The following is a 22,055-nucleotide window of genomic DNA, read 5'->3' as shown; positions in this document are numbered from 1 at the left end:
GACGGTTCACCGGTCGCTGTCCACTCAGCCGACTGTCGATTGAACTCAGGAGTGTAGTGATGGAGCCATGTTTCATCCATTGTCACATATCGACGGAAAAACTCGGTCACCGCTCAGAATCATCAACACGTTGTTGTTTTTGGTCAAATGTGAGCACGCGCGGCACCCATTGTGCACAGAGCTTCCGCATATCCAAATATTGATGAATGATATGACCAACACGTTCCTTTGATATCTTTAAGGCCTCTGCTATCTCGATCAACTTCATTTTACGGTCATTCAAAATCAATTTGTGGATTTTTTTGATGTTTTCGTCGGTAACCACCTCTTTCGGGCGTCCACTGCGTTCACCGTCCTCCGTGCTCATTTCACCACGCTTGCATTTTGCATACCAATCAATTATTGTTGATTTCCCTGGGGCAGAGTCCTGAAACTCATTATCAAGCCAAGTTTTTGCTTCCACCGTATTTTTTCCCTTCAGAAAACAGTATTTTATCAAAACACGAAATTCCTTTTTGTCCCATTTTTTTCACAATAACAAAAGTTGCTTCACAAAAAACGCTCTATCTCACAAACTAATTGACCTACATACGTCAACTTTTGACACGAATCATCTGAAGGTTGGTACTATATAAAAATAACATGCATTTAATACTAGCGACGCCATCTATGTGTCAGACCGGGGACTTCTCAGCCAACCTGTTATATAATGTCAAAGAAAACAACATGGTTAAGAAAAACATTTAACATGTTCACCGTCCAAAAATAACATTTTGCTTTAGGAGGTGATGATAATCCTTCTCTCGTTGAGCTTGGTCAAAAACTCACATTTAGATAAAATTACAGACTTACGACAAATAAAAATTTATCCATCAATTTTTTTTGAGATTTATAAATATTGGAATATTTGTAGTTACTTATTGTATTGTTTGTAGTTACTTATTTGTATTTGTCGCCTAGCAACTTCATAATCAGTGTTGGAATTCAATTTGTTGTTTGGCAATTACGCAGTATATTTAAATCAATAAATTTTACACTTAGTCCAATGGAACATATGTTAGTAATTTAAGTGTTGTGAATTCAATTATGAGGGAATTTTGATATTTTAAAGAGTTTTCCATTCAAACAATTATTTTCGAAAATTTCGAAGTATCGTATTTGATTTATTTATTTATTATTTTTTTTTTTTTCATTTAATTACGCCAACAATTTTGATACATTTTTTTCTGTGTATAATTTGTTTTTATTTTTCATTTCAGGTATGTATTTAACAAATCTTTCATTAAAAACCAAACAAAAAACGTAAGTTGTTAAATTTATTTTAATTTAATTTTCTTTCATTTTAAGACAGAGTGAATTTATTAAATTTTAATTTAAAAAAGTTGCGTTTATTCTTGCGACTTTATTATACCCGTTATCTTCTGCAGTATAATTAAAAACAAAAGAGCATGGCAACTCTAAATCACAAACTAACTACCTGTGGCACATGCTGTCAACAAAAGCCACAACATCAACACTACGTATAGGCGCATCATGCAAACGAAATTGCCATGCTCTTATTTATAGAATAGTACACACACCAGCCCCCCAGTGAAAATTACAGCTAAATGCGGTGAGCAATATTGCCGACGACGAGACTTCGATAGTCAAAATATATCCCCATGAACCATGGCGATAGTAGTAGCGTAGTAAAAATCAATGTCCAGCTAAGAACAGCACTCAACCAAGCAAGCAACAACATCTGTTGTTGTTTCGTTAGGGAGCACAACAAGTTGTTGTGTGTCCCCTCCCCACCGTCGCTTTAACAAAAACAAAACTAAATATCTCACTCTCTTAAAGAAATTAAAAAACTCATTGTGTGAGAGAAGTGGATCTTCTGCGAAAAATATTCTCTTCATATAACGATATCTCTGTCGGCGTTTAGTTAGAATCCACAATTTGTTTTCGCATAGACTACCAAAACAGATGTTTTTATTATACACTCCACCATAAGATGGGGGCGCTATAGTCAGTTTGTCATTCTGTTTGTAACGCGTAGATATATTAGTTTGAGACCCTATAAAGTAAACATACATTTATTTTTCTTGTAACGAAGAAATAGAGATACTCTCGGACTCCAAAACAATTGTAATTTGAAGTTCTCATTAAAGAGAACTATATTACCAAGATTTATGTTTATAAGTTTCAGGATTAGGAAATGATGGCCAAAATGGAAAGTTTTGCGATTTTCGATTCCGAATTTCAGAACATGGGGGAATTTCTTGCTCGTGATGAAACTCTGGGTTGAGGTAGCTTCTCAATCTGCAGTTAAAGTGATGTTAAATTTAACATATTACTCTCCACCATAGGATGTCAGTATACGCCCTCTAACTACCATGCAAAGTAGTAGGTTTTTTATTTGACATAGACTTCCTATGGACTAATCTCACTTTCTTTCTTGGTCATCGGCAACTGTTGCCACAACTCAAGTAATTCTATTGTGGATGACAATCTGTAGTAGAAAATTGAATGTAATTCATGGTGGAGGGTATATTAGATTCGACCTGGCGAAACTATCGACCATATACAAAGTTGTTTGCCTTAACTTTGGTGTTGAGTTGGTGTTCGTCACAGATATCGTTATTGTTGCCTTGGTATTATTGGGCATTTCATTCGATTTGGGTGAATAAAATTTAAAGATTGGCTGATTTAACATTGGCCAGGTGTTTTTCGTTGTCCAGAGAGGGGATGAAGTCTTTTCCTTGCTTCAGCTTTTTATTTGCACCAGAACCATTTCTTCTACATTTTGTCTGAGTGTTTCTTTTTCCTTTGTCTTTGTTTGCACTTCTTTGGTGGAGTACAAAAAATTCGTTGTTTTTATTCGGTGATATTCGTAAATTGACAGTGGTTTTTATTTGCTCACCTGAGGTTTTTATTTTGTTTCTTGGCAGCATGAACGAGTTTTCTCTCATGCACAGTGGGATATTGAGTACTAATTGTAACTTGAGCATTTTAAGTTGAAATTGAAACTGGTTCGTTTCAAATGAAATTTTGTGTAAATTAAATTAAAGCATTTTACAATTTTTATGTCCACAATCACAGCCCTGGTGGTATAATGAGCTTACCATTCCGTGTGTAACACATTGAAATGTCATTTCCCGATGACATAAGGCAAGTACAGTACATTTGCAACCACTTTGCTTGTGGAACATAAACCTTAATTATTATAAATATCCCTGCGACAAAAAGCGTCGCCAAAAAAGTAGTGAAAATGTTCTTTGTGGATCCGGAAGTGGTGCAAAATTGACGCAGAAGCGACGACTTTAACATGGGCTTGTCATAAGACGGAAGTACTCCATTTCAACAGCCATTACACTGAATTTGTCTCACTTCTTTAGGTGTGATCCGAATTCAATGTTTTGGATGTAAATTACAAAATTCTGTGATATTTTGTCAAATAAATAATTTTTATAACTTTTTTTAATTTTTAATGGATTCTAACGCTTGCCTGAAACGTTTGACCTCAAATATTTTAAAAAATTCACAACTTTTTTAGCTTGAATTTAGCATTTTTTCGAGAAAATTTAAATAATTTGTACCATTTTATGAATTCTTTCTCTGTTTTTAACCTATTTGATACAAGAAAGTTAACATTAGCCATTAAAAATATGAAAAAAGCAAGTTATAAAGAATTGAATTAAAAGAACTTCCTGTGTAGTTAAAATAAATAACATCATTGAGAGTACATCTTCTGGAAGTGCTTTTAAAGTTGTGTCTTTGGAAGAACTTCAAAATTTTTTGGCTGGGCTATTACGTTTGAAACATGCATTTCGGCATATAACAACTGGAATAGCGTCAAATATACATGGTTGCTAGCATTTTTGAAATCAAATACATGTATACCATTTGGTATAGGTTTTTACTAATAAATGTTTTAGACAAAATTTCGCCAATATGAAAGTTTCCAATTTTACTAAGTTCGAAATTTCAGTGAAATATGTTCAGAATTTACCAACTACCATAGACTGGTGATGGGGGTATAATAAGTTTGTCATTCCGTTTGTAACTCATCGAAATATCGATGTGGCACAGATTCGTTTTTTGTTTGCAAGCAGGTCAAGTTGGAAGATGTGATATATCGGTCCGGGTTTTGATATAGTCTCCATATAAACCGACCTCCCGATTTGGGGTCTTGGGCTTATAGAAACCGAAGTTTTTATCCAATTTGCCTGAAAATGGAAATCTATAGATATTTAAGGACCATAAAGAGGTGTCCCGAAAATAATGAGTATCGGCCCATGCTTGCCCGCATATAGACTGATCTCTCGGTCTTATATCTTGGGGTTATAAAAAACGTAGTTATTATCTTATTTGCCTGAAATTCAAAATCTGGAGGTATTTTGGGTTTACACCGCCGAATAAGATCGTATCGGCCCCATATAGCCTAATCTCCTGACTTTACTTCTTGGACTTGTAGAAATCGTAGTTTTTATCCAATTTGCCTGAAATTGGATGGAATCTCTAAATTTCTCTTCGGGAAGCGTACTAGGTGAATTGATCTGCGTGGAAGTATATCAGTCATCAAACCCCCCTGAAATTCTATATACATATTATCAAGTAAACAGCTAGGGAACAACCGTGGAACAATGGTTAGCATGCCCGCCTTGCATACACAAGGTCGTGGGTTCGATTCCTGCTTCGACCGAACACCAAAAAGTTTTTCAGCGTTGGATTATCCCATCTCAGTAATGCTGGTCACATTTCTAAGTGTTTCAAAGCTTCTCTAAGTGGTTCCACTGCAATGTGGAACGCCGTTCGGACTCGGCTATAAAAAGGAGGTCCCTTATTATTGAGCTTGACACAAAACCGGGCAGCACTCAGTGATAAGAGAGAAGTTCACCACCGTGGTATCACAATGTACTGAATAGTCCAAGTGAGCATGATACATCGGGCTGCCACCTAAACTAACCTAGGTTAGGTTAAGTAAATTTGTAGCCCTAGCATAACCTAAGTAATCAGCTACGACGAACAGTTTTCAAAGGAAACTATTATATTTGGTTCATGTGGTGGGTATTTAAGGTTCGGCCCAGCCGAACTTACTGCTGTATATACTTGTTTTTAAATATACAAGTATAAAAAGAGCTCCCCATATTCCCCTTTCAACGCAGTTTAGAATTTTCGTTAACCCTTCTGTGCGTGATGAGGTCCCGCTGGACCTTTTTGATTTTTATTCATACATAACTTTATCTTTTATATGAATTTCAGCTTGATGGTTTATGACTTCTTGTACTGAAGTGTTTTAAGTTGAAAACTTTAAATTTTTATGTGATTGAATCATTAAATCGGTTTTTATAGGTATTTGCAAAAGTTTAGTGCGATTCTGCGTAATGAGGTCCAATGGGACCTATTACTAATTACATTAGTGGTTTTAGCACAGTTTAAAAAGCAGTGTAAAGATATTGCGATTTTCGTCTTTGGAACAATTAATAACACTAACATCCTTTCAGAAAATACCGTTATTTGGAAGAATTTGTAATTTTTGAAGTTTCCATTGGTTTCGTTGCTTGGTAGTACATAATTTTATGTCTTCCGTTGATATATCCAATATAGTGAGAGTAAAAGTGCAAAAAAAGGTATTTGAACTTCATGGAAATCGTGGTCGAAATAAGTTTTTATATTTCTTTACATTTTCCAGACCTATCGGCTCCTGGAATTTGGCAAGATGTGCCTCAATTTGGACCAAGTTTGAAACAACCATTGTGCACATAAAACTGCGAGCAAAACGAACGCCACTAAAAAAAATCGTATTGTTTTTCCTTCAAAAATCCAGTTTGTTAAGAACATTCAACTACAAAAACAATATATTGTTGCTTGGTACGTATAAGGATACTTATAGGTACCACGCCTGCGTCAAACATCAGGGCCACTAGTATACTAATCAAAAATTTTAACATTATCTGTATCCTATTAAAAATTAAATAAAACTCTATATTTACAACCAAATGTTTATATATGCAATTTGTGCATTATAGAAGAGTCCATCTACAGTAAATGATCGAAAAATATCGTAGGAATAACCTCTCTACCATCCTTGTTTTTATTGTAGGTCCCACGGGACCCCATCACGCTGGTATCGCTTCCAGTGTTATCACATACACAAGGGTTAATGGTCGATAAATTTTGGTCACTATCAGAAGTCAATTACATTAGTCGGTTTTGACTGATATTAAAATAGTTTTAGTTTTGAAGATAAAAAGTCGTTTATATGGGGGCCACATATAAAATTATGAACCTATATTGACATCACGAAACAAATTCTAACATGATCGGATGGAATTTACATCCATCTCCAGGAAGCTTCGGAAATCAAATCTGTGGATCAGTTTATAGGGTGGCTATATATAATTATGGATCCATATGGAACTATTTTTCTATGCTTGTTGGAGGCCATAGGCTAATACCGCGTACCAAATTTCAACACACATTTAAATTTTCACGCCCAAAAAAACTTTACTTTTAAGACTTGTCTAAAATAATAGCAGTAGAAAAATTGATTGAAAATTATGGGATGCACTTTTTTTGTGAAAAAAAAGAAATAAATTGAAGTCACTATCATAAAATATCACAGGATTTCTTTGAAAGAAAATTATTTCTCCACCAAAAACCTTAAAATTCGATTTTTGGTTTTTAATTGATAAAGCTTTCTTTAAAATTTGACAGATTTTGTGGCAACCGTGGTCTAAGAGCAATATTTGCATGCATTGTAACAAAATCACAAAGTTAGTATCCCCTCCATATTATTATGGTAGGTATTAGAATTCATTTTTAATGTTTGTGACTAGTGTTGTGTCGTTCCGGAACGAACTAGTTCCAATGAACGGTTCACTAAAAGGAACGATTGTCACTAGTTCCATCTCTTTCGTCCTCATCGTTCCTTTTGTCATTTAGTTTTATTTTCAACTTACGCTCCATAGTTCCGCGGATCGCAATTTTATTTTTTGACTTTTGTTTGAACTATATGTCAATTTATTCATTTTGGCGCGTACACTGAAAAAAATATTGTCGTGAGGTCAAAGATTTCATGTCTTTAAAATACGAATGCAAATTTTTCTTAGCATAGAAGACGCATTTCTCTAATGTAAAGTTTTTTCCTTGTCCAAAAGTCGAAAAACTTTTCAATGAAGTCGTATTGTCCTTATAATTAAGTGATTTGACTTAAAAATGGGTATCATAACATGAAAGAAAAAATTTTTGGACTAAGGTCAACTTGACTTTAATAATTCAGAAAAATTCTTTAAATTTAATGAAATTGTCTTTAAATTTGTTGTCTTTTCACATCTTGACTACAAAGCAAAAAATCGTTCAAATATAGGACATGTTTTTCAACACTTTATTTTAAAGACTCTTTTTACTTGAAAAATAGCATAATTACTACTGGAAGTCGAGTCTCAATTTGAAAAATAAAGTTGTCGTTAACTCGTTTTTAAAGGACTTTGATAGCATATGAAGCAAAATAGCTGAAAAAGTGAAAAATTAAAAATTGCTTCCTAGAAGCAAGTACACAAACCCCAAATTTAAAAGAGAATTGTGTCTTAAAAGTATCCTTACTTGTATTCTCCGCTTCTTTGGCTCGGAATCAATACCAAATTTTTTAAAGGAAAGACAAAATCTTTGGAACCGGACATGCTTTTTTTTCAGTGTATGTATATTAAATCATTGATTGGTATGTTGATATTCAAAAGAGTCTTTAGTTCCATCTCAGGCTCTTCATAATACACAAAAAAAATCTTAATTTCTTGCAATGAGTTTAGTTACTTCTCTAAATTTTCATTTCATTATTTTTTTCCTATATTTCTATAAACTATTTTAAGTCATTTTACTCAATTTTTAATATTTTTTGTATCTTTCATTTGACCACGAACTTCGTTGCACAAAGTAAACAATGTCATGTCTGTATTTAGTAGATGACAGTGATGACAAATATAAAAATCTGGAACGATGGAACGATTTGAAGGAACTAGTTCCTTTGTACAAAAGGAACGACGAGTCCGAATCACTATGGCGAACGATTTTGCCCAAGACTATTTGTGACCCACTGTGTACAATCGTAAGTACGTCGACTTACGACCCAACACCGCAAAAGCATGTGGAGTACGTAAGAGTGTGCTTAGTAGCTTTGTTATTGTTTTTGTCTTTGGTTAGAAAACCCCCCATAGAATGCCATCCACAATTCAAGTTTCGTTTACTCTTTAAACGCCACTGGTTTAGTTGATGAGAGACTTTTGTACGGTTAAGACGTTCGAACGGTAAACGTCGTGTGTGCGTTTCTTCGTCGTTTCTTTACATGTTCAGTTGTTTCTCCTCTGGATACAAATACGAATTTCATTTTAACGAATATTTTTTGTTTTTGTCTATCTGTTATTTACTTTCGTTGGTCGGTGTGTATTTGTGGTTATAAAGTGGAGTACGAACGTGTGTGCGTGTGTGTTGGATAGAAGTGCTGTGTTTTTTTTCGACTTTTGGCTACTGGCCTCATAGTCGTTGATAGTTGAGAAGAAGAAAAAAAATGGTAGGAAAACCAACCAAAATACAAAAACGAAAGAAACCAAACAAAAGTAGTTAAGCCGGAAACTTATGGATGAAACGAATGGAAGAGGAAAAAAATATGTGTTACAATAACAACAAAAATAGTTGTATAAAATATAAGGAATAAATTCCCCAAAAAAGAGAATAACAAAAAACAAATCGAAAAATAAAGAAATAATAGTCGAAAAAATTTTTAACTGCCAAGAAGTAGAAAAAGCAATAGAATTTAAATACACAAATGATGAAGTTATTAATATTATTATTGTTGATTCTACAACAACAACAACAAGAAAAATTTGTATTCAAAGCTACAACAATGAAAATGTTAACGTCAAATATTTTTTAAAGGGAAAAAAGTGTCTGGCATTTTTTTGTGATTTTCGTTATTGTTGTTGCTCCTACTGCTACTACTAAAGGTTGCTGTTGGCAATGGAAGAGCGTGCTTGTGTGTGTGTGCGCGAAATAATAAAAGTTAATAGTTTAATGACTTTATTTAAGTTTAACCAACAATTACGAGCTGTGATTATTGTTTCGTAAAAAAAATCAAATCAAATTTTAAAACAATTTTATACTGAGAAACAAAAATTAGGAAGAGTAATTTTGTTTGGGAATTTAATTAAATTCCACGAAATCATTCAAACCCAATTGCTACTCATTTCGATGAGGGGGCGTAGATGGGCCTTAGACCCTACAACATGCCGGTGGTGGCAAGGGAAAACGGCTTTTATGCCAAAATTGCTGACAGATTCTATATTCTTCATTTCTGTTAGGAGGAAATGAAGAATATAGAATCTGAGGCATCATTCATAGAGAAATTTTATTCCTAATGGCTTGTTCCTGTATATTGAACGAAAGCTTTCTTTCGTATTCCAAACGAAAGAAAATTGATTTTGGTTCTTCTATTTCGAAAGGCAAGTCACTTCATATTTTGTTGTCGAGCAATAAACGAACATATACAATAAGTGTCAAGAAAAAAGTAAAAAACATTGTTAACATTTGAATGAATTCTCAGGCCAAAAATTTGAAAATACTCATTTTTGATATTCAGTGTTTTCTCATACAACCGAAACGAACTTTCAAAAATAGAAAAACCCAAATTCATTCGAATTCGGGTGACTGCGTTTCTTTCGAATGGGTTTTCGTTCGATATACAGGAACAAGGCATAAACATTTTTAACAGGGTTCAACCGAACGCCAAAAAAAAAAAAAATTCAAGGGTGATTTATCCCCTCTGAGTTACGCTGATGACATTTCTAAGAGTTGCAAAGTTGTTCTTTTAGTGGTTTCACCGTAATGTTTGTCTATGAGCTCAACAAGGAATCGGGCAGCACTCAACAGTGTTGGCAGTATTGGATATTTTGCCCCAAATTTGGGATATTTCTTCGTGGATGAGTGCGAAATTTTTGAGTTGTGAACTTGGAGAATTGCTGGGGAGTTTCCTTAAATTGGGGGGCTTTTGTCGAGATTTTTTCGAAATCAGTATAACAAATTTGAATTTTTATACCCTCCACCATAGGATGGGGGTATATTAACTTTGTCATTCCGTTTGTAACACATCGAAATATTGCTCTCAGACCCCATAAAGTATATATATGCTGAGTCGTGGTGAAATTCTGAGTCGATCTGAGCATGTCCGTCCGTCCGTCTGTTGAAATCAGGCTAACTTCCGAACGAAACAAGCTATCAACTTGAAACTTGGCACAAGTAGTTGTTATTTATGTAGGTCGGATGGTATTGCAAATTGGCCATATCGGTTCACTTTTGGAGGAGCAAAATTCATCCGATCCGGTTGAAATTTGGTACATGATGTTAGTATATGGTCTCTAACAACCATGCAAAAATTGGTCCACATCGGTCCATAATTATATATAGCCCCCATATAAACCGATCCCCCGATTTGGCTTGCGGAGCCTCTGAGAGAAGCAAATTTCATCCGATCCGGTTGAAATTTGGTACATGATGCTAGTATATGGTCTCTAACAACCATGCAGAAATTGGTCCACATCGGTCTATAATTATATATAGCCCCCATATAAACCGATCCCCCGATTTGGCTTGCGGAGCCTCTAAGAGAAGCAAATTTCATCCGATCCGGCTGGAATTTGGTACATGGTGTTAGTATATGGTCCCGATCACCACATTTGACCTCCGGAGCCTCTTGGAAGACCAAAATTCATCTGATTCAGTTGAAATTTGGTACGTGGTGTTAATATATGACGTCAAACACCCATGCAAAAATTGGTCGAAAGCGGTCAATAATTATATAGCCCCCATATAAACTCATCCCCAGATTTGACCTCTGGTGCCTTTTGGAGAAGCAAAATTCATCCGATCTGGTTGAAATTTGGTACGTAGTGGTAGTATATGATATTTAACAACCATGCTAAAAGTGGTCCATATCAGTCCATAATCATATATAGCCCCCATATAAACCAATCCTTGGATTTGGTTTTGGAGCCTCTTGGAGGAGCAAATTTCATCCGAGTCAGTTGAAATTTGGTACATTGTGCTAGTATATGGCCGTTAACAACCATGGCTAACTAGGTCCATATCGGTCTATAGTTATATATGGCCCTCAGATAAATCAATCCCCAATCACACAAGAATTGGTCCATATCAAGTTCATAATTCTATATAGCCCCCATATAAGCGACCCCCATATTTCAATTCTGACTCTCTACGTACCGTGCAAAAGTCCATGTCGATTCGTAATTATTTGTAGACTTACCTATACATAACTTTTTTGTCTAATATATACCACGTATGGACTAACTCACAATTTAGAAAACGATGTTAAGAAGTTTTAAGATACCACAACCCAAGTAATTCGATCGTGGATGACAGTCTTTCCTAGAAGTTTGTACACAATCCATGGTGGAGGGTACATAAGATTCGGCCTGGCCGAACTTACGGCCGTATATACTTGTTTATTTCTATATTATTAAAAAAGAACCACAGCGAATTTTCAAAAACTTGCTCTTCTTTATTCCACTGCATGCACAAGGATGCAAATGAAGTTTGTGAAAATTAAGTCCATCTCTAGAAGAGCCTTATCGGATGTCCATTAAAAGTAATGAGGTTGACCTCAACAATTTTTTGCTGCACAGAAAAAAATATCACCAAATTTTTTCCAATTAAAAAGTTAATTGAAGTTGAAAATGTTTTCAATTAATAAATTAATTGATACAATTAACTTTTTAATCATGATTAAATTAATTAAGTCAATGATTGAAATTTTTAAAATTTTTAATTAAAAAATTAAGTGATACAATTAACTTTTTAATCAAATTCGGAAGACTAATTCAGTTAAAAAAGTGCTTTTTTTAATTTTTAATTAAAAATGTATTTCAAACAATCATTTGTTAATCGAAATAAAAACTCTAAGCCAATTCAGAAAGTAATTACAAGTAGTTACCTTTTTTAATTAATAAATTAATTGAGTTTTGCAATCAACATCAATTAAATTTTTAATTGAATCAATTAAAAAATTAATTGAAATTTGCTGAAAAAATCAATTAATTTTTTAATCAAGAATTTTTTCTATGCCCAATTAAAACTGTTATTGATACTATCATTTTCGTGATTGAAGACATTTCAATTAAAAAATTAATTGGATCAATTAATTTGGTGATTGAATTAGAAAAAAATTTTTTGTGTGTGGACATACATACAATGATACAAAAAATTTCGTTATATTAATGAAATGTGTCATTAAGCCAATGAAACAAATTCGTTAATATAACGAAATTTTTCGTGGCTAAACTATAGGCTATACCTCTCAGATTTTTTTTTTCAACATTTTATAGATGGTAGAACTAGATAGGCGAAAAAACTTGAGCCATATCTCATTTGAAAGGTGATACGTTTACCTTTTTAGTGATGTACATATAAAATAAATCGGTTCAATAGAACAGGTTTTATTAACGATTATTTACTTATAATTTAGGCTCGAATAACCGGATATCCGGTTACGACCGCAAACCGGTTGTGTGCTATTTCGACATCAAATTTAATTCTCTATCAACCCAAAAAAAAATTTTTTTGGAGTGGTATAGCTAAACTGGAGTTGCTCCTTTTTCGTTATTATTACGAATTCTGTTAATCAACGTAATGTTTCGTACGAATATTTTCATTGATTTAATGAAAGTGTTTCGTTATGTCAATGAACAATTTTCGTTGGCTGAATTTTAATGAAATGTTCTTTGTGTGAATGTATGTTACATATATATGCCTTAAAAAAACACATCAGTTGTGTGCAGCATTATGTTTGGTTGAAGCAACCCTAATTTGAGGGAAGTTATAACCGAGTTTATGGGTTGATGCAAACATTAAATGTAATTTCCTTTAAATATATTGCCTTTTTTTCGTCACACATAGTTGGATTTAATAGTTGCTCCAACTACATAGAGGAGATTATGAATAAATGTAGTTGCTACAGCCAAAACTTTTTCAGTTTGTGTGGTTTTTCATGTCTTCGTTTCTTTATCATCCATTTTTACTCAAAATTTTACGTTGATTATTGTAGGTGGACATTGTGTACTTAAATTAGGTTAGGTTGTAGCGGATGACATCAATTTTGGTGTTGAAATTGATGTCCACTTAGACCAGTATAGGTCCATTGCGATTCCTCGATGTGATCTTTCCATCGTCTTCCTTCCGATGTGGTCCGCTTTGTCCCAGAGCTTCCTCCTGCTCGTTCTCTTTGAAAGAAATCTCAGAACAACCAACCAGAGGCTCTGATGAATGCAAGTATTTTCCTTAAGCTGCACTCCCGCAGATCAGTGAGAGCCTGAAAGAAACAGGAGCCCAATATCTTGTTTCTTCTAAAGGATAAAGCTGGACACTGGCACAGGATGTGGTACGAGTCCTCCGTAACTTCCGGGTCCAGGCACCACATACATATATCATCGTCTTGTCTTATTCTTACCAGGTGTTTCCCAAGTGTGTTATGTCCTGTTATGATACCAATCAGTGGCCGCAATTCTTCTCTGTTCATCGACATCAAAATTTCGCAGTTCCTACGTTTCTTTTCGTTCCATATCAACTTGGTTTGCTCGCAACAATCCGAAGAAACCCAGCGTCTTCGCCATAGTTCGTCATGTTTGACCTCTATACTGTAATGATAAGACTATAGTGGAGGAAAAACGTCCGCTAGGACATTATTCGTTCCACGAGCGCTCTCCTTAGCCAGCACATCCGCTTCCTCATTTCCTATTATCCCATAGTACCCAGGTACCCAGCACAGAGTTATATTATGCTGTTCAGTGAGAACCTTGAGTTCTCTACGACAGCGGCTGACTACCTTAGACCTTATGTCAGCACTGCACAATGCCTTTATAGCTGCCTGACTGTCGATGAAGAAGCTGATATCGCTTCTGAATAACGGCCGCATCAACAGCGACTCAGCAGCCTTTGTGATCGCAGAAATCTCAGCCTGAAAAATACTGCAATCACTATTCAGCGTGTAAGACTTGTGTACTTAACAAATTTGTTAACTTGCCACTTATTGAAATATTTCTTTTGGCTTATTGTCTTGGAATACCAAGGTGAAATTCATAATTAGGGCTGATCGATTTGGACATTTATGCTCTTCACATAATCGACGTTTTATTTAAGTAACGAATGTGATAATTGATGTGAGTGGGTTTTGGTAATTTGGACATTTACAAAATTATTACTTATCAAGGTTTTTAAGGTTGAAGTAACTTTATAAATCTCTTTTGTAAATTTCTTAACTTGATTTTTTCTCCTAATAACAACAGTGTGTGGGAGATTTCTATTCTACTTGCTGACAGAGTATGCAATATAAAATATTAAGTAATTTTTCTAAACTTACCACTTATTAGTTTAAATTGTTGGTTGACAGTGAATCAATGAAAGAGGCTGCATTTAAAAAAATCTGAACCCACGAGGAAAGACTTATGGACAAGGCAAAAAGCTTTATATCTGGGAAATGCGTTTTCAATGCTAAGCAAAATTCAAATTCGTATTTTAAAGACAAGAAATCTTTGGCCTCACGACAATATTTTTGTCAGTGTATCATTCAGCAATGTCAATTAAAAAATAATTGTTTATTTATCAACGTCAGAATTATTGTTATTTTTTTTAATTTACACAAGCAATTTTAATTGAAATGTTTGTTTTTAAAATTCAATGAAAATTTTAATTGGGAACATTTTGGTGATTTTATCAAAAACAAAAAAATTGTTCAAAAAATTACCTTTAAGGCTGAAGAAATTCTCTCAAATGTCATTTAAGGCAGGTCTCGAATAGACTTTGGCAAACTAGATAAAATCCCCTCTCCTTTGCAGATGGACTTGCCGGTAGTAGGGCGTATAATATTTTACTACCTTCCATTTTTCTTCTTTGTATATCTCCAATATAAGAATTCGTAAATCTATTATTGTAAGTTTTGAATTTAAAGGGTCTCTCAAATCCCTTTGAGCCACTGTATTCCCATATCCAAGTTTAGAAATCAACCAACCAAACACCCGGTTATAATTATCTTCATAATTTCCACTACCGCCAACAGCTGTGTCATAAACAACACAAATATCTCATTGCCTTCATATAGGTTTCAGTGGTAATGGACTAAAAAAATCACAATGATCTTGAAATACTCACATGAAACGATATTTTTAAGCGCAGCTCATAGATAATGGAAACAAATGCACAGTGAAGAAGGTGTTTATTTGATGGTTCAATTTAAAGTGACTGGTATCACTTGGACATTCATATGTGTAGTATACAAATCATCAGCTGGTAATACTGCGAAAATGTGTCAAAGTCAAATGTCATTGAATTGGAAGTTTGATAAGAGCTGCTGGTGCTTACTGCAGACGACAATAGACACCCCCGATGTGCTTTTGTATTTTGTATATTTTTGGTTAGGAGTACCCCATTCGAAGGTGATGGCTCGATGATTATCTTGATGAGTTGATGATTTTTGAATCGTGAGAAAATTTTATTATTATGAGGAATGTAGTTTGTCATATTCGATTGCATCGGGAGAAACATTAATGAAAAATACTAAGGACATTACACAGACATTTTCTCAATTTCTTCGCTAAGAAATTTTAACTTTGACTTTATTCCTTTGTAACTTTCACATGAACCAGACATTTGCATTCAATGATCTAGCTACATAAACAAGTGTTTCTCGGCAAAAAATCCAAAAGAGTTACAAAACCAATAGTTTACATTTCGTAACATTGGTTGTTTATATTTCGTCCATGAGTACATTTTTTCTCTAGCACATTTTGTCAAAATTTTATTTCAATAGAAAATTTTGTAAAAATTTTATTCCTATAGAAAATTTTATTTCTATAGAAAATGTTGTCAACATTTTATTTCTATAGAGAATTTTATCAAAATTTTATTTCTATAGAAAGTTTTGTCAAAATTTTATATCTATACAAAATTTTGTCAAAATATTATTTTTGTAGAAAATGTTGTCAACATATTATTTCTATAGAAAATTTTGTCAAAATTTTATTTCTATAGAAAATTTTGTCAAAATTTTATTTCTATAGAAAATTTTGTCAAAATTTTATTTCTATTGAAAATTTTGTCAAAATTTTATTTCTATAGAAAATTTTGTCAAAATTTTATTTCTATAGAAAATTTTGTAAAAATGTTATTCCTATCGAAAATTTTATTTCTATAGAAAATGTCAAAATTTTATTTCTATAGAAAATTTTGTCAAAATATTATTTTTGTAGATAATGTTGTCAACATATTATTTCTATAGAAAATTTTGTCAAAATTTTATTTCTATAGAAAATTTTGTCAAATTTTATTTCTATAGAAAATTTTCTCAAAATTTTATTTCTATAGAACATTTTCTCAAAATTTTATTTCTACAGAAAATTTTCTCAAAATATTATTTCTATAGAAACATTTTTGTCAAAATTTTATTTCTATAAAAAATTTTGTCAAAATTTGATTTCTATAGAAAATTATATCAAAATTTTATTTCTATAAAAAATTGTGTCAAAATCTTATTTCTATAGAAAATTTTGTCAAAATTTTATTTCTATCGAAAATTTTGTCACAATTTTATTTCTACAGAAAATTTTGTCAGAATTTTATTTCTATAGAAAATTTTGTCAAAATTTTATTTATTTCTAGAGAAGTTTTTGTCAAAATTTTATTTCTATAGAAAATTTTGTCAAAATTTTATTTCTATAGAAAATTTTATCAAAATTGTATTTCTATACAAAATTTTGTCAACATTTTATTAATATAGAAAATTTTATTAATATAGAAAATTTTATCAAAATTTTATTTCTATTGAAAATTTTGTGAAAATTGTATTTCTATAGAAAATTTTGTCAAAATTTTATTTCTATAGAAAATTTTGTCAAAATTTTATTTCTATAGAAAATCTTGTCAAAATTTTATTTCTATAGAAAATCTTGTCAAAATTTTATTTCTATAGAAAATTTTATCCAAATTTTATTTCTATAGAAAATTTTGTCAAAATTTTATTTCTATAGAACATTTTGTCAACATTTTATTTTATTTCAATAGAAAAAAAATTTACAAAGAGTTTCAAAAGATTGTCCTCTACACTTTTTTGTTGATCAACAAAATACTGAATTGTATCTTATTATAAGTCCCATTTAAATATACATTGTTATTATCTTTATCATAATTTATTTTTGTGTTGTTTTGCTATACTTCATCATTTGTGGTTTAAATTCAACTGTTTTCGTGTCAATTTCCATCTCAGATAACCAACCAACTACTTGCCATTGCCTGTTAATATCGTGCGTGGGTGGGTTTTAAACCCATGCCAGTTACAATAATTCTAACACAAAGATGAAAATAAATGAAATATCAAATTTTTTGTTATGACAAAAAAAGAAAATTGAAAATAAGATAATAAGTGAGCAGTGATTAAATGTGATGAAAAATTTGCTCTTAGTGAGAAATATTTTCTACGACGAAACATGAATACTTGTGCCTTTGTATTTCATAAGTAGAGTGCCTTTATCTGGATTTGCTGAATCGAAACGAAAGAGGTAAGTTAAAATTGTATGATTTTTAATGATCAATTTTTGTATACGGCATTTATGAAATCCTTAAAAATTGTTTCCTTTTTCACGGACTATAGACTAAAATGACAACAATTAAGTAACTTTGAGTATGTAAATGCTTTGATAAACTGTCTATCCATTGTTTTCAATTTGGCTGAAAGTTTAGAAGGACATTGTTTTTGCATTTTGATTTTTGCTATCTGTTTATTTGACTCATAAGTTTATGCAGATATTCCGGGACACCATATACACTGTGTTGTCCGTATTACGACTTTTTTCCCAAATTGGTTATTTTTCGTGAATAACACTATTTTGGAGACTTGAAGATGTGATGAGAGATTTTGTGATTTTTGCTACAAAAATCAAAATTATATTTTTTATGATTTTTATAATTTTTTATAATGTTTAATGCATTGTAATGTTGGTCTGCAACGTTTGATCTCAAAAATTTTTAAAAATTCGCAATGTTTCTAGAATGGATCCCTAGATTTGGCTCGCAGAGGCTCTTCGAGAGTATTTCGTCCGGTCCGGTTGAAATTCCGTATGTGATGTCATTATATGCTTTCTACTAATCACGCAGATATTCCGGTACACCATATACACTGTGTTGTCCGTATTACGAATTTTTTCCCAAATTGGTTATTTTTCGTGAATAACACTATTTTGGAGACTTGGGGATGTGATGAGAGATTTTGTGATTTTTGATACAAAAATCAAAATTATATTTTTTATGATTTTTATAATTTTTTATAATGTTTGTAATGTTTGTCTGCAACGTTTGATCTCAAAAATTTTTAAAAATTCGCAATTTTTCTAGAATGGATCCCTAGGGAGCCACCGTGGTGCAATGGTTAGAATGCCCGCCTTGCATACACAAGGTCGTGGGTTCGATACCTGCTTCGACCGAACACCAAAAAGTTTTTCAGCGGTGGATTATCCCACCTCAGTAAAGCTGGTGACATTTCTGAGGGTTTCAAAGCTTCTCTAAGTGGTTTCACTGCAATGTGGAATGTCGTTCGGACTCGGCTATAAAAATGAGGTCCCTTGTCATTGAGCTTAACATGGGATCGGACAGTACTCAGTGATAAGAGAGAAGTTCACCAATGTGGTATCCACCTGCCACCTAACCTAAATTTGGCTTGCGGAGGCTCTTCGAGAGTATTTCGTCCGGTCCGGTTGAAATTCCGTATGTGATGTCATTATATGCTTTCTACTAAATCAAAAAATAATCCATATCGGTCGAGAATTGTATATACGAGTGCGGTTCGGAAACTTCTTAGCCTATCCATGAAAGAAAATAGTTTTTCAAAAATGTTTTTATTTTTCAATATAATCTCCTGAAACTTCAATACACTTAGTCAAACGCTTTTCTAGCAATTATATCCCTTGATTAAAATAATTTTCCTCAAGGTCTTCAAAATAGTGGTTTACAACTGCAACGCTTGTTAGCAAGGATTCTTTTTAGATTTGGGAGCAAGTAGAAGTCACTGGGAGCTAAATCAGGAGAATAAGGTTGGTGGTCAAGGAACTCGTACTTTAATTCGTTGATTTTAGCCATTGTTAAAACACTCTTGTGCGCTGGTGCGTTGTCTTGATAAAAAATTATTTTTTTGTGTTGTAAGCCAGGACGTTTTTCTCGAATTTGTACATTTAATTGATCAAAAAGGTTGCAATAGTACTCTGAATTTATTGTTTTACCCTTTTGCAGATACACGCAAAGAAAAAAAACGTTTGGAAAACGTCTACCGAAAACGTTTTTCTTTTGTTAGAGTTTTTTGAATTGCTTCGAAAATTTTAAACTTTTATCACCAAAAAAATTTGTTTGTTACAAAATTTTTATTTTTTCAATAAAAAAGGTTATTTTTGAAACAACAACACAGTCCATTTCGTTTATATCAAACACTGTTCTTTTCTTTCTTTAGGTCTTTAATAAGACACATTTTACAGTTCATAATTTAATATACTACAATGTAATGTTGAACATTTTTTCGGAATCTTCCGAACATATCTGGAATATATGTAAAAAAAAAATAAACAAAAAACTTTGGTCGAAGCAGGGATCGAACCCACGACCCTTGGCATGTAAGTCGGACGTAGCAACCACTGCACCACGGTGCCAAACTAAATGTTTGTTTCTGTTATATAAACATTGTTTATTCGGTTCGTGGGCGCCGCAAGCTATGCTATATAAATATAACTTATATGGATATTTATCTATTGATGACCATAACAGGTACATAGCTCAGTGGTTAGTGTGTTGGCTTACAAAGTACATGGTCCGCGGTTCGATTCTCCGTCCAGGCGAAAGGTTAACAAAAATTTAAAAATTTATAAAATCGTATAATTTCTTCTACATTGTTGCTATTGCAGGAAAAGGTGTTAAGAACTAAAAAACATCGTGGATGTGAGAAAGATGTGAGGGAAAATGCAATTAGCACGATAACAATGTTTTTTTTTTTTGAGTTTGTCCTTATGAAATTGTTTTTACATCCTGGAAAAGAATAAACGTTTATCAGAAAAAGTATATACTTTTATCCCAAATACACTTCCTTACAGCGAAAAGCAAATGAGAAACGAACTTTGTTTGTCTAAAATTTCGATTGGGAGGAAAGAATTATTTTTTTGTGTGTAGTCAATCAATAAAATACCTTTAAAGTCCCAAAAAAACCGTTGGCATAACCTTACTAGCCGATTGAATTGTTTTTGCCTTCTTTGGGGCACTTCCTCCAGCTTCAGTCCATTGTTTGGATTGTTCTTCTGTCTCTGGAGTATAGCGGTGGATCCATGTCTCATCAACAGTTATGAAACGACGCTTAAAATCCATTTTATTTCGCTTAAAACGATCCAAACAAGCTCGAGAAATGTTCATTCTTATGCGTTTTTAATCGGCTGTTAACAAATGTGGCACCCATCTTGCAGAAAGCTTTTTTATCTGTAGTTCTTCATACAAAATTAAATGGACTCGATCATTTGAGATGCCCATGATATTAGAAATTTCACGCACTTTTATTCGTCGATAATTTAATACCATATCATGCACTTTGGCTACAATTTCTGTTGGACGTCCACTACGTGGTTCATCTTCAATGCTTGAGCGACCACGTTTAAATTCAGCAACCCTTTTGCTGTTGTTGTTGTTGTAGCCCTTTGGAGTTGGTATTTTCGAGTTTTTCGGGAAATAAGCATACTCCAAATGGGGGTTTGCAGTCCTTGGACAGGGTTGAAAACCCTGTGTCCGCCCGTGACCGTAGACCCGACTGCAACGAGGGCGGACCCTGTTGCTGTTGTTTTTACTGTTGTATATGAAGGAGCACTCTATATAAACCGGTCAAGAACTGATTTGCTTATATAGGTGTTTAACCTGCCTTTTTGGTCTAACATAGACTCAATCTTAAGAAGTGTTAAGATACCTTGTCATCGGTATGTCTTAGCACAAACCAATTAATTCATCTTTTACTAGAACTTTCTACGCAATCTATGATGGATCCGGCCTGGACAAAATTATATCTGGGTATCTCGGTCTAAATGTTGCCCCTCATCAGCGTACATCACTGTAACAATGACGCTTCATATCCGTCCATTCATAATAAGTCTTTCGTATTGATCGCCCAGCCACGTTTATTGTTGGACTATTTAGAGGTCAAATTTAGTTCGTTAATACATGCTGACCGAACTCCCATTTTCATTTAGAAGAATGATTTGCCTAAGATAAAAATAAAAAAATAAAAAAAAAATAAAAAAAAAAAACAAGTATATACGGCCGTAAGTTCGGCCAGGCCGAATTTTATGTACCCTCCACCATGGATTGCGTAGAAACTTCTACTAAGGACGGTCTTCCACAATTAAATTACTTGGGTTGCGGCCGATGGCAAGGCATCTTGAAACTTCTTACTGGCTCGGAATCAATACCAAACTCCTTAAAGGAAGGTCAAAATCTTTGGATCCAAGTAAACTTTTTTTTGAGTGCGGGATCACAAAGTTCTAATATCTGTGGTCCAATTTTTAAATTCCCAACAATTTGGACATTCTTCTTAAGTCATTAATTTTAATGTAAATCCAAAATCGCTGTTCTAGTTCTTTTGTGGTGACATTTATAAAAACTTGTGGCTTGCACAGTAAAAAAAATAAAATGAGGGGAAATTAAAAAAAATATTTGAATAGTGTACCGATCTATTTCTCGGCAAACTAGGAATTTGCGATTAAATAATTGCTGGTATTGTCTACGTAGAGATAATGATAAAAAAAAGAATTTTAAGTGTTCCCTTATATTTTAAAACAATATCCAAAGTTCTGAAATGGCAACACATCTGAAAAACGAATGTGAAATCAATGCAACAGATGATTAAAAAGATCACTTATGCACTATGACAAGCCGTGATAAAATTCTTTGCTTTTGAGCCTATTTTGGATTTTTTTGACTATGTTTTTTATGCTGGATTATTAAGGATG

The 22,055-nt window shown here is 33.2% G+C and overlaps 1 protein-coding gene across 6 annotated transcripts in view; it reads left to right on the top strand.

The window, feature by feature from the left end:
- Window positions 1-22,055, top strand: part of Fhos (Formin homology 2 domain containing) — a 420,893-nt gene that overhangs the window by 142,414 nt on the left and 256,424 nt on the right. For 2 of the 6 annotated variants that reach the window (XM_075303340.1, XM_075303341.1), the window contains exons 1-2: window positions 8,261-8,548; window positions 17,300-17,591. The exons of the other annotated variants lie outside the window; for them this stretch is intronic. The gene's annotated coding sequence lies outside the window, so the exon portion shown is untranslated. Of the gene's footprint in view, window positions 1-8,260; window positions 8,549-17,299; window positions 17,592-22,055 lie in introns of those variants that run through there. 6 annotated transcript variants of the gene reach the window in all.

The sequence above is a fragment of the Haematobia irritans genome, chromosome 4 (genome assembly GCF_050003625.1).
Source record: "Haematobia irritans isolate KBUSLIRL chromosome 4, ASM5000362v1, whole genome shotgun sequence".
Taxonomy (NCBI): Eukaryota; Metazoa; Arthropoda; class Insecta; order Diptera; family Muscidae; genus Haematobia; species Haematobia irritans.
Note: the sequence above shows the minus strand (reverse complement) of the source record. Positions and strands in the feature narration are given on the sequence as shown.